Below are 15,893 nucleotides of genomic sequence, written 5' to 3'. Positions count from 1 at the left end.
TTATAAGTAATAAGCGAGTATCAATGCTGACAGAGATTATGGGGGAAATGTCATTGCCTATCTGAACAGACTGCAGTCTACAAGTGAGTATTCAATGACAAGCTGCAGTCAATGAAAAGCATCCTGATATATGCATCTTCAGTGTCCAGATGTTTCAGGGTTGAGTGAAGAGCCAATGAAATGACATCTGCTGTTGACCTGTTGTGACGGAAGGCAAATTGGAGTGGATCCAAGTTGCTTCTCCAGAAGGAGTTGATATATTTCATCACTAGCCTCTCAAAGCACTTCATCATAGTGGATGTAAGTGTCAAGACATGTAATCCATATGGACAGCTCCATATGCCATGTCAGATCCAATATGGAGTTCTTGCCCGGGGTCATCAAAACCATGGATATTCAAGAAAGTAAAACAATGTTTGTACGAAAGACAGCCTCAAATACAGTGGCATTATTACAAGTGAGCTGGGGTCTTGTGCCACTACAGAATAGGTTTGTGTGCTTTGATAAAAAGGACCATATTATCCTTGAAGACAGCCAACAGGACCAAGTTATTAGAGCTAGAGCACTCAGGAAGGCCTCAGTGACTGCCCCTGCTACAGCATCATTCCTCACCCAAACTGCCCCTCTTTGGAGGCGTAAGCACCTCCAAGACTGGTCTAAGGCAGAGGTCGATAGATTCTTGATTGGGCATGAAGGGATATGCGTGGGGGCGGGGGGAGAGACAGGAGATTAGGACTGAGAGGATCAGCCATGGAGAAATGGTGGAGCAGACTTGATGGGCCAAATGGCCTAATTCTGCTCCTATATCTTATGGTGTTTCCAGCTGCATTCCAGCTCACCAACAAAGACTGCACAAATGTTATAACGGAACTTGATGGCCAACTATCAGTGGTCAGTAGGTGCTTGGAACGGGCTGCCAGGGGAGATGGTGGAAGCAGGTATGAGAGTCATATTTAAAAAGGCACCTAGAGGAATACTGATCCTCTAGGGAGATGAGATTAGATTAATTTAGCATCTTGGACATCACAGCCATCGTGGGCCAAAGCACCTTTTCCTGGGCTGTACTGTTTTACATTCTATGTAAACCCCAGACCAAGAAAGTACAAAGGGACAAAACATATTAAAAGTAGCATCAGCTGAGAAACTTAACTGCACCACAAGCAGCTCAGGGAACATCCTGCTGTGGTTTCAGGATAGATACAAAAATAAACAAGAAAATTACAGACAGTATACAGGTACTTGATAATCATTTACAATTAAGTACAGTTTAGCCTCGTTTCTTTGTATTGTACTTCCAGTTAAGTAAAAAGATGTAAGACTTACCTAAATTACTTATCAGAACAATTTCAGTGGAATACCATTGTATATTGGTGGAATAAGTGGAGGAAACGTTTGACAGACATGATAGGTTAATTTTTTTTCAGTATCAACTCATTAAACAACATGCTAATCACCTTGTTTTCTCTCTTTAAGTTGTACCTCTCCACAACTTCAACTTCCCTCTTCCTTATGTGCTTTGCTTTTTTAATTACAGCTGCCACTACAAGCAAAGATGATTTGCGTAGGCGACTTTTTTTAGTATAAAATCTATACGGGTCTCAAGGTTAATTTCTGTGTGGTCATTACATTAAATGTACAAATATCTCTGAATCAGTAAAACCTGTATGGTGCAAAGCCACCTAGAGAAATAAAATCATTACACTTGATACCCAAGGTAAATGCAATGGTATTTGCACATGTCACATGGCTGGAATGTCATGTGATTAACCTGCCCTGCTTGGAATCACCCCAACTGGAGTTTGACAACTTGATATTCAGATTATGTCTGGCCCTGTTATTTGTACAAGTCATTGACAGTGTTTGTTCTGTTTGTTGTTACCTAGAAATTTTGCTGAGATAGTTTGCTTTCTCACATAAAATATCAGCCTAGAAGCTAAATGAATTTATTTAAGTTCCTAGGCAGAGCCTCAGCCTGGGTATCCTCCATTAACGGCATAAATATATGTTAAGAGCTTTTTTTTTTATTTTGCTGAATCATCAGCTACCACAATTGGAATACAGAAAATATACAGGTATGGATGTTAGTATAAAATATACATGCACACAAAGATAATATTGCGTTACATTCTCATTCAAAATAAAAAAAAGCCTAGTTTAACATCCAACAAAGATGTTCCTGATGCCATAAAGCTTTCAGCAATTGTCGCTGATTCATCGTTTAAAATCAACGCCGGTTTCTTTCATTGTTGTAAAAGGCCGAACATGCAACCTACCTTGAAATGCAGAGAGGACAAGGTAAAAAAAACTGGTGACTCTATTAACGTGACTGCGACCGGAGCCGGCTGCTTGGGGATGCAGCGTTTTGACGGGATCGCAGCACGATCCAATTAACGCCCAGGGATTTCCTGTCAATCACCGCACACCTGGCGCTGGCACGCGCCGCACCGCGCTCCGGCCGGCTGGCCGCCGGAGAGGGGCTCGCGAGCCCACGCGGCGGGGCGGCATGATCATCGCGCTGGAACATGGATCCCGCTGCCCCGCTTACCTGTCAACTGCACTCTTCGTTGGCAGTAACGAAGCCGTCAGCCATCTTCCGAGCGCCGGCCCCCAAGCCAGGACCAGCTGGGTTGAAGACCGCGTCTCCTACACGTGCTGTCCCCCTGCGTGTAAAAGCGTTGACAATTAAAACAGAGCCGGCTGACCATCTCTGGCTGTATCCCCAACCCACTCTCAGATTTTTTTTGTATGTCATAAATTGCCTGTCTTGACCTGTGCTTCTTTTTTGTTATTGGCTGATATCTGCGAAGTTTAGGGTGGTGTGTGTTGTATGTACTAAACCTTAATTAATGTCCTGTTGTTAGGCTATCAATAGCATAACTATACCAATGATTTCCTAATGGATCAACATTGAAAAATGTAACCATTGGGCTCTGAGTGCTGTTATATTTAACTCTATGTTGTATATGCACTTTATGTAAACTGGATGTGATATATTTACTGTGACTTGCACCTTGGTCCTGCAGAATGTTGCTTTATTTAGCTGCATACATGTGTGCTGTTGAATAACAATAAACTTGAACTTGAAGGTCAATTACTGATAATATTTCCCACATGGTGACTGACCAGGTTGTTCCACGATTAAGATTATCAGTCACTGGCAGTATTCAGGCAACTTCTAGAGTGTTGAAATATACAATTGATGCCCCACCTTCTCAACTTATGCATGTAGGATGCTATTGAAGACAAATCTTGATTCAAATCTCGGACTTATCCTCTGATTGAATTTATGGAAGATGAGCAAAGTGACCTTACTTTGAACTTTATTTGCAGGTTGTGGATGTTACTTAATGTCATTCCAAATTGTCCCAAGGAAGATAATGAGCTCCACTGGTGGAACACAACAGTTTATGTGGTGACACTGCATCCACTGCTGCTTTATTTTTGTTTAGAGATGACGTGTGGAAGAGGCCTTCTGCCCCATCACGCTGCACCGTCCAACAACCCATTGGTTTAACCCTAGCCGAATTGCAGGACAATTCAAAATGGCCAACTACTAATCCATACATGTTTCAACTGTGGGAGGAAACACACGTGTACATGGGAAGAACATACAGACTTACTTACAGAGGATGCTGGAATTGAACTCCAGACTTCAACACCTAAGCTGTAATAGCATGCTGCTAACCACTATGCTACTGTGGCGCCTATAAAAAGATCTGCTAATGAGTTCCAGGATTTCAACCTACAAATATCGAAATAATAACGATACATGTTCACTGCAAGTCTTTGTGGACCTTGGATTAGAACCTTGATGCTCCCATCTGGTAGCGGAGATGGTTGTTCCCCAACAACCACAAAACACTTTCTTCCTGCAAGGTACAATTCCAAGCAGTGGGAAATATTTCTCTTCTGATCATCACGGACTTCACCTTTCAATGTTTGCTGACCCAATCAGCTAGGTCCTGGCTTTATATCAAGGGCAATCACTGGGACTTCATCCCTAGACCAAGGCTGTAAGGAAATCCAGAACCTACTGGGCCCATCATAATCTGAGTTAATATCATTTTTAATGACAGCTTATATTGGTTGGTTGAGTGGGTTGCAACAACAACTTCACACTCAACGTATGTAAGACCAAGGAATAGATTGTTGACTTCAGAAAGCGGATAACACACACCAATCATCAGTGGAAAGTGTGAGCAGCTTCAAATTCCTGGGTGTCAACATCTCAGAGCATCTATTCTGAGCCCAATACGTGATGCAATCATGAAGAAAGCATGCCAGTGGTTATTCTTCATTAGGAGATTTGGCATGTCACCAAAAACTCTAGCAAATGTTTACCTATACCTGTATTTGTAGAGAGCATTCTGACTGGTTCCATCATTGTCTGGTATGGAGGTGCACAGGATCATCAGAGGGTTGTAGACCCAGCCAGCTCCATCAGAGGCACAAGCCTCCCATCATTGAAGATATTGTTGAAAGGCAGTGCTTCAAGAAGACAGCATCCATCATTAAGGACCTTCACCATCTGGGACATGCCCCCTTCTCATTATTGCCATCAGGGAGGAGGTACAGGAGCATAAAGAGACCCACACTCAACATTTTAGAAACTACTTGAACCCCTCCACCATTACATTTCTGAACCGTCAATAACACTGTCTTTGACACTATGTATTTAGTTATTTTTTTGCGTCTGTATTTACTAAGGAAACTGGCATGAAGTCTATGGAATTAAGGGAAACAAGTTGTGAGATCATGGAAACTGTACAGATTGAAAAGGAGGAAGTGCTTGCTATCTTGAGGCAAATTAAAGTGGATAAATCCCCAGGACCTGACAGGGTATTCCCTTGGACCTTGAATGTTTACAAAATACAATTAAGTTGGTCAGTAAAACTATTGAAAATCTTTTCTTTGTACTTTTGTCAGTTAAATAAAGGTTCACGTGAATTAACATATCACAGATTTTTGTTTTTATTGCATTTTGGAAAATATCCCAACTTTTCTTGAAAAGGGGTTTGCAATTTTTGATTTTGCTGCAACAATGTCAGTAATACTCTGTTCTTGGTTGATGCAACTGTAACGAAACAAAATTTCCTTCGGGATCAATAAAGTATGACTATGACTATAGTAAACCTGATTATAATTCTGGTCACGTAATGGCTAAGAAAGACTGGGAGGTGGTACTAATGATCCACTTTTAACCCATGCAGAGAAATATCTTTGCCTTTGCTATTCTTGATGCTTCTTCCAAGAAGAAGTCAATTGATGAAGTGGATTGGGACTTTCCTTGCCAGTTTCTGTATTCCTGCCACAGAGTAATGCAGTTCAGATGTGGCTACAAAGGGCCATTCATCACCAGTTTTATCTTAATACTCCAACAGTCATATAGGACTTACCCTTGCAAAATGATCCCATACTATGGCCAAGAAAGCACATCAAAACCTCTGCTTCCTCAGAAGGCTATAGAAATTCTGCATGTTCCCAATGACTCTGACCATTTTTTAAAGATGCACCATAGAAAGTATCCTATTTGGATACATGACAGCTTGGTTTGCCAACTGCTCTCCCCAAACAAGGCAAGAAACCGCAAGCAGTTGTAAACACAGCCAATCCATAACACAAGACCAAACTCCCTTCCGCTATTTTTGTCTACAATTCTCACTTTCTGAGGAAAGCAGCCAATATAATCAAGGAACCTCTCCCACCCTGGTCATTCACTCTTCTCCCCATTCTCACCGCGCAACGATACAAAAGCGAGATAACAGTTATCACAAGGTTCAGGGACAACTTCTAATCAGCCATAATCAGACTTTTGAATGGGCCTTTTATACACTAGAGATGAACTCTTGATCTTTCGATTTACCTTGTCACGGCCCTTACTCTTTATTTGTATACCTGCATTGCACTTTCTCTGTAATTAACACTATATTCTGCTTTCTGTTTTTCTTCCTTGTACCTCTTTGATGTAATGTATGGCATAGCAGGATGTATATATGAATGATAGATCTACACCATCCAGCTCATGCCATCTTCTCACAGCTACCATCTGACAGAAGCCTGAAGTCCTGCACAACCGGGTAAAAGAGCAGTTACTTCCCTTCAACCCTTTGGTTCTTATCACTTTATCACTACTGTTTAGCAACACAATGACCACTATGAATAAAATCGACTTTTTATTTGCTCTACTTGTGTTTTCATGTAAAAATTGTGTTTAATTGATGTTTAATTTATGATTTTTCTTGTGAATGCTGTTATATGGTACTGTGTGTATATTGACACCAATGACATTGGTGGAAAGAAGGAAGAGGTCCTGCACCGTGAGTGTAGGGAGTTGGGGAAAAGGCTGAAGAGCAGGGGCTCCAAAGTTGTAATCTCTGGATTACTCCCAGTGTGATGTGCTAGTCAAGACAGGAATATGATGATGGTACAGATTAATGAGTAGCTCAGTAAGTGGGGCAAGGGCAGGTCTTCAGATTTCTGGACCATTGGCATCTCTTCAGGGTAAGGTATGAACTGTTTGCAAAGAAGGGGTTACACCTGAACCTGAGGGGGGCCAATATCTTTGTAGGCATGTTTGCTAGAGATGTTGGGGAGGGTTTAAAGTTGCCAGGGGAATGGGAACTGGAATGATAGGTTTGAAGATGGGGTAGTTGGTTTACAAGTTAATGTAGTGTGGAACTAGACTGTGAGGATGGACAGACAAATGAAAGGGCAAAATTGCAGACAGTGCGATGAGGTCAAATATAACTTGGGGGCAAAATTGAAAAGGGTGATGAATACAGGGCTGAAAGTGTTATATTTGAATGCAGACTCTATACAGATTAAGGTAGATGATCTTGTAGTGCAGTTAGAGATTGGCAGGTATGATGTTGTGGGCATCACTGATATGTGGCTGTAAGAAGATCATAGTTGGGAGCAGCTTAACATCCAGGGATACACCTTGTATCAAAAGGATGGGCAGATAGACAGAGGACATGAGGTGGCTCTGTTGTTAAAAAATGAAATCAAATCCTTAGAAAGATATGGGATTGGAAGATGTAGAATCCTTGGGAGTAGAGTTAAGAAACTGCAAGGGTAAAAAGACCCTGATGGGAGTTATGTACAGGCCCCAAACAGTATGTGGGATATACATTTCAACAGGAAATACAAAAGGCATGTAATAAGGGCAATGTTACGATAGTCATGGGGGATTTCAATATGCAGGCAGATTGGGAAAATCAGGTTGGTGGTAGATCCCAAGAGAGGGAATTTGTAGAATGCCTGTGAAATGACATTTTAGAGCCGTATGGTTGAACCCACTAGGGGAAAGGCATTTCTGGATCGGGTTTTGTGGAATGAACTAGATTTGATTAAGGAGCTTAAGGTAAAGGAACACTTAGGAGACAGTGAAGTCAATATGATAGAATTCACAGTTTGAGAGGGAGCCAATATAATCAGAATTATTAGTATTACAATGGAGAAAAGGGAGTTACAAAGGTATGAGAGAGGTATGGCCAAAGATGATTGGAAGGGTACACTACCAGGGATGATGGAATGGCTGGAGTTTCTGGAGGTAATTTGGAAAACTCAGGATAGATACATCCAAAAGATGAAGAAGTACAGGTGTCCCCCGCTTTTCGAACGTACGCTTTACGAAACCTCACTGTTACAAAAGACCTACATTAGTACCCTGTTTTCGCTTTCAGAAGGTGTTTTCACTGTTACGAAAAAAAAATTCAGCGCGCAATAAAAAATCAGCGCGCAAAAAAATCAGCGTGCGATAAAAGGCAGCGCGCCCCGAGCAGCCGCTCTCCCTGGATTCGGATCTGCTTTGCTTTAACACGTGCCTGTGAGCAACTGTTTGCAAGATGAGTTCTATGGTATCGGAAAAGCCTGAAAGAGCTCGTAAGGGTGTTACACTTACGGTAAAACTAGACATAATTAAGCGTTTTGATCATGGTGAATGAAGTAAGGACAAAGTGAGTTTGGCTTGTGGAAGCTGACGAAGATGATGTTGAAGAGGTTTTGGCATCCCATCACCAAGAACTGTCAGATGAGGAGCTGACACAATTGGAAGAAAAAAAGATAACAATCGAAACCGAATGAGTAATGGTAAAGTACGACTCTAATTTTGAAAGGGTACATTGGTTTAGGGGATATTTGCAGGATGATTTGAGTCCTTATTAAAGAACTGTGTGATAGAAAAACACGCGAGGCTCAGCAGTCAAGCAAGCCTTCCACATCAGCCACAGCAGACGACAAACCTCGACCTTCGACATCGAGGTGGGCAGAGATAAAAGAAGATGAGCTGCCTGTACTAATGGAAACAGGCGACGAGATGACACTCCAGTGTCCCACCACCCCAACATCCAGACCGCAGACAGATACCGATTCGTGGAAAACGCAAAGGTAGCCGGGAGGCACACAGCACATCTTTAAGAAAAAAGCCGAAATAAACATGCTAATTAACTAGGTGCTGCCGACACGTAATTGTCGGCCCAGATCAGAGACGACGCAATCAGAAATCGGCACTGATCTGGGCCGACAATTACGGGCAGCACCTAGTTAATTAGCATGTTTGTTTCGGCTTTTTTCTTAAAGATCTGCTGCCGCTACCGCTGGACTCCTGCGTTCTTCGCGGCAATGTATTGCTCAGCGGCCTGGAGGGTGGGGGCCACTGCACCACCCAACCTGCGACGACTCAGTCTAACACACCATCATCAGTGTGCTCGCTGTCTTCCCGATTCCCGTAAGTGATACTACACTGTACATACATTATTTCTACTTTATATAGGCTGTGTATTTTTACGTGTTATTTGGTATGATTTGGCAGCTTCATAGCTTAAAGATTACTGGAGAGCACTTGCTCCGTGTTTTTGCCAACAGCGCTTGCGTGAGATTTTCTGCCGACGGCACTCACGTGAGATTTTCGCTACGGAGATCTGTGCCGGCAATGATTGTGGAAAAGTATTTCTACTTTATATAGGCTGTGTATTTATCATATCATTCCCGCTTTTACTATATGTTACTGTTATTTTAGGTGTTATGTGTTATTTGGCATGATTTGGTAGGTTATTTTTCAGTCTGTGAACGCTCACAAAATTTTCCCATATAAATAAATGGTAATTGCTTCTTCGCTTTATGACATTTCGGTTTACGAACCGTTTCATAGGAACGCTCAACCTTCGGATGGTGGGGGAAACCTGTATTCTAAAGGGATGATGAGGCAATTGTGGGTGATGAGGGAAATCAAAAGCAGCATAAAAGCAAACGAGAGGGCATATAATATATCAAAAATTAGTGGGAAGTTTGAGGATTGGGAAGTTTTTAAAAACCAACAGAGGGCAATGTAAAAACCCATAAGGAGAGAAAAGATGAAATATGAAGGTAAGTTAGCCAAAAATATCAAACAGGATATCAAATGTCCTTTTTCAGATATATAAAGAGTAGAAGAGAAGCAAGAATGGTAATTGGACAGCTGCAAAATGACGCTGGAGAGCTAGTAATGGGAGAGAGGATCAAAGAAATGGTGGATGAACTTAATAAGTTGTTTGCATCAAGCTTTACTGTGGAAGACACAAGCAGTATAACAGAAATTTGGGAGTGTCAGGAGAGGAGTGAGTGAAGTTGCAATTACTAAGGAGAAGATGCTTGGGAAGCTAAAAGGTCTGAAGTTAGGTAAGTCTCCGGGACCAGATGGACTGTACTGCACAGTTCTGAAAGAGGTAGCTGAGGAGATTGTAGAAACATTAGAAATGATCTTTCAAGATTCACTAGATTCTGGAATAGTTCTGGAGGGCTAGAAAATTGCAAGTGTCAGTCCACTCTTTAAGAAGGGAGGGAGGCAGAAGAATACTGTTCTTGCTAAGCTGCACAAGTGCAAGGCCACACAATATCTGAAATGATCCCGCGCACATAGCCTTTGTTGCCACATAGCTGGAATTTTCTTTTATATAATTTTGAAATTACGCTAATATAATTTTGAAATCTATGTTAATATAATTGTGAAGTATCCTCTACTGAATTATGTGTTAATGGATAAAATCCATAAATTTTCTCAATAATGATGGTACCACAACCTTTACTTTGAAACAATTTAGAGCTTCCACATTGTCACTGTTTCTGTCATAGTCCGGGCCGTGAAGTCTGCATTCTGGTTCACGATCCGGTCCATGGACTCAGGACTCCGGGTCTTCAAGCTGCCCCTTGTTTAACTAAATCAAAGGCACCCTGATTTCCGTCTTTGGGCTTGCAATATAAGTAGCCTTGGGATTGCGTGTGGGCTGGTGGTTTGTCTTGTCAGTTCCCCTTGGACCAACTTGCTGATGGAAGGCTAATGAAACCATTTGTGATCTCTAGTCCTGGTTGGAGGACCACCGTTTCATGGAGCCTTGTTGCCACTTGTTGGAGTAGTCTTTGCGGGATGGATTTGGCTGTTTCCCGGGCCAGCTGAGTGGCTGCCAGCTACTCCCAGCTAGGTAGGGATCTGGCTGTTTCCGTAGCCAGCTGAGGTTGCTGGCCGAACTGAGACTCTGAGCTTCCCCGGAGCAGAGATGGAACTGTCTGTTGTTCTTTGGTGTTTGACTCTTCTTGTCCTCGCCTCTGTGGGGTAAGCCAGGCTATTTTGCCATTGCCATGCAGGGGGATCTGTCTTGTCTTGTCCTCGCCTCCATGGGGTAAGCCAGGCCATTTTGCTGTTGCCCTGCGGGGCGACCTGTCTTGTCTTGTCCTTGCCTCTATTGGGTAAGTCCAGCTGTTCTGCCGTTACCTGAAAGAGAGACCTGTCCCACCTTGGTGTGAAGATGAAGTTGAGTCCTGGCTTGTTGTTGGATAAGTCCTGGCTCTATGTCTATGTTCTGTCCTGTCTCATGTTTGTGTTGTGTTAAAGACGAGTCCTGGCCTGTCGAAGGATAAGTCCCGGCTCTATGTTAATGTTCAGTTCCTAGTCTGTCTCTCAGCTCCAGTCTCCGAGTTATCAGCCTCCGCATTTCAATACAAAGATCCCGCAGCCAAGCTCCGAGAACCCAAACCCCGGGGATCCCGCAGCCAAGCTCCGAGAACCCAAGCCCCGGGGATCCCGCAGCCAAGCTCCGAGAACCCAAGCCCCGGGGATCCCGCAGCCAAGCTCCGGGAACCCAAGACCCCAAGCCTCAAGGATCCCAAGGCAAGCTCAAGACCCAAGACTCCAGCCTCAAGCCACAAGAGCTAAGACCCCAGCCTATCTTCAAACTCAGGTCTCTTGACCCCAGCCATGTCCTGTCCTGAAGCCATGTCATGTCCTTGCCTGGTTCCGGTTCCGAGCCTGAGGCAAGACCCAGGTTCTGGGTCCTTGTCCAGTCTCGGGCTCAGAGTCCTAGCCTTGTCTCCTAGTCCATGGTTCCTAGTTCTGGTCTTGCTTTCCCTAGCCCAAGTCTGCATTCTTGTCCCTGCTCCTTGCCTGAATCCTGTCACGTCCCTTCTCTCGTCAAGTCCTGTTCCTTGTACTTCAGTGTCTGTGTCTTGCATCTGGGTTTGTTTCCAGCACCCCTTTGTGACAGTTTCAAGTTACAACATTATTAGAGGTTGTAAAAATAAGCACAGAATGGAAGTCGCTAGCTCATTATTAATAAACTGCCAGCTCACTGAATGCTGATGTTGTCTATTTAAAGTGCCGTGCATTTTTCAGGCCATTTTCTGCTCAGAGTAATGGTTGGTCCATGCAGTTGTCAAAAAATAGAAATAACGCTGCAGAAGAAAGGCATTTATAAGCCAGCTAGCCTGACTTCAGTGATTGGGAAGATGTTGGACTCCATTATTAAGGATAAGGTTTCAGTGTACGTGGAGGCACATAATAAAGTAAGCCTAAGTCAGCATGGTTTCCTTTTGGGAATATCTTGCCTGACAAATCTGTTGGAAATTTTTGAAGAAATAACAGGCAAGATAGACAAAGGGGAGTCAGTAGATGTTATTTACTTAGACTTTCAGGAGGCCTTTGACAAGGTGCTTAATGAGGTAAGAGCCCATGGTATTACAATAAAACATACTGGTGTAACCCTCTCACACTAGGCCCATAATGAGTTAGCTATTACTGTAAACACAAACCAACAGCAACATAACTCTACAATGCATGGGAGTAACGATGAAAGGGACATTACCAGTAAATAAACGGGTCTAGGACTGATATAACTCTGATAACCATGAAAATATAAGTCTGAATGTTTCTTTGAAGGGAAGATAAGACAATTATCTGTATGGATACTGACAGACATATACAAATTTAATGTTCAGCAGGAAGTAATAATTTAGCTCACACTTGCATAAAATTAGATTGAAATTGTATCGACAAAGTGTTTTAAGCTATAACAAACAAAATAAAGGGCCTATCACATATGTCAATCTATAGCGTGCATGCAATCATTGTAGCTCAAGCTATGTAATCAATCCAGTTGGTTTAGTTAGTTTACTCATGGTACCGAAATGGTTCTGCATTGAAGAACCAATCCAAGCAAATAAGTAAATTTCCAAACAAAATCCAAGAAAAGGCATCAAGCCGTCTCGTCTTGCCATTTTCTCCAGTCGTGTGCTAGCTGGCGAACTGAAAGTTATTTGCACATTCTCCCGGCAACAATAGCCTGCATAAGGACTTCCTTACATTTGTATTATCCTTCCAAATTTGGTTCTGTGAGCATTTTATTATGTTCTTCTGTCATGTTTGTTGAGTGTTTCTTTCCTCCATCTTCCTCGAAACTTCCTCAATCCCATTCTCTCACCAGTATGACTACCCCTGTCATCTGCTTCTTATTCGGTGGTATCTTATTGCCCAGAAGTTTAACATGATAAATCCTTTTGGCTAATTCAACAGCCCAACGTATTAATCAACTGAATTTGTACATTAAACAATAAAAATGAAATACTTGCTTAAAACTGTATATTATCAAGTGTATAATGTGATTAAATGAACTTTTTTTTTATATAGATTTGCATTTTGAGGAGTTCTGCAGAAAATACAATGCCGAACAGCATAACTATATTAATCAAATAAAGCACAGTCTTAAACCAAGGTATTACACTGGTATGCATGAATAGAAGATTGGCCGATTGGCAGGAGGCAGAGTCGGAATAAAGGGCGCCTATTCTGGTTGGTTGCCAGTGACTACTGGTGTTTCATAGGCTCTGGTATTGGGAGACTTCTTTTCGTGTTATTTGTCAACCATTTGGATGACAGAATTGATGGCTTTGTGGTCAAGTTTGTAAATGATACAAAGATTGGTGGAAGGGCAGGCAGTGTTGAGGAAGCAGGGATTCTGCAGAAGGACTTGGACAGATTGGGAAAATGGGCAAAGAAGTGGCAGATGGAATATAATGTAAGGAAGTGTATGGTCATGCCCTTTGGTGGAAGAAATAAAGGCATACACTATTTTCTAAGTGGGAAGAAAATTCACAAATCAGAGGTGCAAAGGGACTTGGGAGTCCTTTTGCAGGATTCTGTAAAGGTTGAGTCAGTGGTAAGGAAGACAAACACAATGTTAGCATTTATTTCAAGAGGACTAGAATATAAGAGCAAGGGTGCGATGGTGAGGATTTATAAGTCATTGGTCAGACTGCAGGAGTATTTAAACTGTTTTGGGCCCCTTGTCTAGAAAAGATGTGCTGGCATTGGAGGGGGTCCAGAGGAGGTTCACGAGAATTATTCTACGAATGAATGGATTAATGTATAAAGACGTTTGATGACTCTGGTCCCGCAATCACTGGAGTTTAGAAAAATGAGAGGGGATCTCATTGAAACCTATTGAATATTGAAAGGCCTAGACAGAGTGGATATGGAGAGGATGTTTCCTATAGTGGGTGAGTCTAGCGCCAGAGGACATAGAATAGAGGAACGTGCATTTAGAACAGAGATGACAAGGGATTTCTTTAGCCAGAGGGTAGTGAATCTGTGGAATTCATTGCCAAGGACAGCTGTGGAGGCCAAGTCTTTGAGTATATTTAAAGCAGAGGCTGATAGGTTCTTTGTTAGTCAGGATGCCAAAGGTTATGGGGAGAAGGCAGGAGAATGGGATTGAAAAGGATAATAAATTAGAAACAATGGAATGGTGGGGAAGACTGGATGGACCAAGTGGCCTAATTCTGCTTCTATGTCTTATGGTCTTATGTGCCTTGTGGCTGCTGCAAGTAAGTTTATCATTGCATTTGTGCACGCACACGCTTGTGCGTATGACAATAAACTTGACTAAAACTTTGAATAATATGTCTGGATGAGATGCAAACAAAAGCATTTCACTTTCAAACAGAAGTATGTCAGTACCTATGACAATAATATACCAATGATCATTCATTAGCAATTTTGAGGACTTGGCAGTTGTTGCAAAGAAAAAGAAATTGTATAAAAGGGCTCGACACACACAAAGCCAGGAAAAAATGAAGGTGGCATGTGTCAGGCACAGGCTGCTGGAATTAAGCGAATGGAATTAAAAACCTGGTGGCATGGTGTGAAGACAATAACCTATCCCTCAACGTCAGCAAGACGAAGGAATTGGTTGTTGACTTCAGAAGGAGTAGTGGACTGCACAACCCCATTTACATCGGTGGTGCGCAAGTGGAACAGGTCAAAAGCTTTAAGTTCCTCGGGATCAGTATCACAAATGACCTGACTTGGTCCAACCAAGCAGAGTCCACTGCCAAGAAGGCCCACCAGCACCTTTACTTCCTGAGAAACCTAAAGAAATTTGGCCTGTCCCCTAAAACCCTCACTAATTTTTATAGATGCACCATAGAAAGCATTCTTCTAGGGTGCATCACAACCTGGTATGGAAGCTGTCCTGTCCAATACCCTCCAAATATCTGGACCTACCTCTCGGTTTTTTGCACTACCTTACTTTCCCTTTTCTATTTTCTATTTATGATTTATAATTTAAATTTTTAATATTTACTATTGCTTTGTACTCCAGGGAGCGTGAAGCGCAGAATCAAGTATCATTGTGATGATTGTACGCTCCAGTATCAACTGTTTGGTGACAATAAAGTATAAAGTATAAATAACACCTTGATGAGTAAAAGGGATGTACAAGTAATCTTCAGAGGTGAATCAAAAGGGCAAAAAAAAAACTTGATTTAGTTTAGCAGATACAGTAAAGAAGAATGTTAAGAGATTCTATAGTACATTCAGAGGAAAGGGGTAACAAGGGAGAGGATATGTATCCTTCACGATCAATATGGTTATCTATGGTATTTATAAAGCTACAGAAAATGGACAAGATCTTCAATGAATATTTCTCAACTGTATTTAGCATGGAGAATGTCATAGAAGCTAGAACTATTATAACGTGCACAAAGTCACCACAGAGACGCAGCTGGTAGATATGAAGCAGTCTTTTATTTGACAAAGTAAAACACAGCAGACATCATATTGAGACGCTGTTGGAGGCAGAGGCCTCCTCAGCCCAATATTACAAGACATCTTATATACTAAAGGTCAAAGGGCAATTCTATATTTACAATGTATCTACAATGCTTCATTTGAATTACATATAACTTTCACACCTCCTTCTTCACATCTACACTACAGACACCCAAAATGAATGTTAAATCAGCTTTGTCTGGTTTTTCAACTGGGGTTCATGGCTCTTAGGAAGCCATTGCCCAGAGCTGCATTTTTAATTTAATCGACAGTCCATATTCAGATCTGAAGACTGGTGACTGAAGTTAATATTTTGCTATACACCCTAAATGCAGAATATGCTCCAGCAAGGACAGTGCTGATTTGAAACATTACTGTCCTCTTCTATGAAATCCACATTATAAAATTGTAGTAATGAGAAGAACATGATGAGTGTCCTTAGTGAAGAATGCTGCCTTCTTGAGGAACTGTCTCTTGAAGATGTTCTCGATAGTGAGGAGGGTTGTAGATCGAGCTAGATGAGTCCACAACCCTTTGC

General features: G+C 42.0%; 1 protein-coding gene across 3 annotated transcripts in view; it reads right to left on the bottom strand.

Moving 5' to 3' along the window:
- LOC134343612 (G patch domain-containing protein 8) overlaps nt 1-2,707 on the bottom strand; it is an 893,392-nt gene extending 890,685 nt beyond the window's left edge. For 2 of the 3 annotated variants that reach the window (XM_063042379.1, XM_063042377.1), the window contains exon 1: nt 2,274-2,417. The gene's annotated coding sequence lies outside the window, so the exon portion shown is untranslated. Of the gene's footprint in view, nt 1-2,273; nt 2,418-2,545 lie in introns of those variants that run through there. The other variant, XM_063042378.1, reaches the window with a different exon arrangement.
- Nucleotides 2,708-15,893: the final 13,186 nt, after the last annotated feature.

The sequence above is a fragment of the Mobula hypostoma genome, chromosome 3 (genome assembly GCF_963921235.1).
Source record: "Mobula hypostoma chromosome 3, sMobHyp1.1, whole genome shotgun sequence".
NCBI lineage: Eukaryota > Metazoa > Chordata > Chondrichthyes > Myliobatiformes > Myliobatidae > Mobula > Mobula hypostoma.
This window is presented reverse-complemented; position numbering and strand designations above follow the sequence as displayed.